This window comes from Cyprinodon variegatus, unplaced genomic scaffold (genome assembly GCF_000732505.1).
Source record: "Cyprinodon variegatus isolate N-32 unplaced genomic scaffold, C_variegatus-1.0 Scaffold188, whole genome shotgun sequence".
Classification (NCBI taxonomy): Eukaryota; Metazoa; Chordata; class Actinopteri; order Cyprinodontiformes; family Cyprinodontidae; genus Cyprinodon; species Cyprinodon variegatus.
Genome location: NW_015150641.1, coordinates 67,291 through 68,611, shown reverse-complemented (window position 1 = coordinate 68,611; position 1,321 = coordinate 67,291). Strand labels below are relative to the sequence as shown.

The 1,321-nt window shown below is 45.4% G+C and overlaps 1 protein-coding gene across 3 annotated transcripts in view; it reads left to right on the top strand.

Moving 5' to 3' along the window:
- znf512b (zinc finger protein 512B) overlaps positions 1-1,321 on the top strand; it is a 51,014-nt gene continuing 49,693 nt past the window's right edge. Inside the window, exons 1-2 of one of the 3 annotated variants that reach the window (XM_015379273.1) lie at positions 1-333; positions 580-990. The gene's annotated coding sequence lies outside the window, so the exon portion shown is untranslated. Of the gene's footprint in view, positions 991-1,321 lie in introns of all 3 variants that reach the window. The other 2 variants (XM_015379272.1, XM_015379274.1) reach the window with 2 other exon arrangements.

The window sequence follows — 1,321 nt, the reverse complement described above, 5'->3', positions numbered from 1 at the left end:
AAGCTCGATGCAAACACTTATCGGGGGGCTGATATGAGGAATTTAAGCCCTGACCCTTTTTTTTTTTTTCGTCAGGACCAGCGCCGTTACGTCGAAAGAGCAGCGAGAGCCGGGGTGTACAGCAGCGACTTTATCAGCCAGGGCAGCCCCACACTGTTGTTATTCACGTCGAAATAGATCATTATTAAAATAATAATAGCGCAAGTTGCCTGAAGACTGTCGCTAGAAGTGTCAAAGGTGGAGCGGAGACGCGCATGAGCCAACACACACTACCGTAATACTGTACACGGCCGCCGAGATAAAATCCGTATAAAAAGCCGAAATAATCCCGAGGTAAGGACACGAAGACTGGACTAACAGCCGGCGGTTCTTTTTCTTTTCCTTCGCTTGGTTTTCTTTTACTCTAACCGGCTATCTGACAGCCGTCGAAATTACTGCACTAAACATATTTTTGTGCCTCCCTTTAGCTACAGCCAGCGCAGGGATTTTTTTTTTTTTTTACTCCTCCTTCGTAATAAAGTCGCCATTTTGCTTCACTGCCTATATAAACCCTTCTGTATTCTAATATTTTTCCTCCAGGAGCGGAGGACCTTGCCGTGTTTCCTGGTCCTTGTTTTTTTCTATATTTCTGGAGGATCTAAGGAGAAGGTTGGAGAAGTGCCTCGTGGTTTACATGTTAATGCAGGAAAGGAGGAGGGAGGAGAAAATGCGTTTGGAAACTGGGGATGAGATGAAACTACACTGGATTTCTTCTCATGGACTCCTCGGATTTTAATTTTTTCCCCCCACCTTGTCGTCTCTTTCGGAGGAGACGAGGCTGGAGGCTGACCGTTTCACCTCGGCTCCCCTTGACGTTCAAGCAGGTGTGATTTCAGTGTAACATAACATTGGTGGAAAAAACGCCCACTTTGGTTCCTGTCTCTGACCTCCTCCTACCGTCACGTGGGAGACCCCCCACCCCACCCGCGGAGTGACTGCCCCACAGTTCAGGTAAGTGAGGTCGGATTACAAATGTCCACTTTTACTGTCAAATCCAGCCTGGCAGTTCCTGACAGACACCCGGGACAGTGGGCCACGTGCTGTGGAAAATACTTGTTTGCAGGCTGGTTTGTGTGAAGTGCACCAGGCTTTCATTTGTTCACACTTAGGTTTTTTTACCCTTAGTTGAAATAGTTAATCCTCTATGAAGTTGTTTATTACATTTGATAGAATAGAATAGAACGGAACAGAATAGAAGGGAACGGAATAGAATAGAATGTAATGGAATAGAATGTAATGGAATAGAATGGAACGGAATAGAATAGAATGGAATAGAATAGAA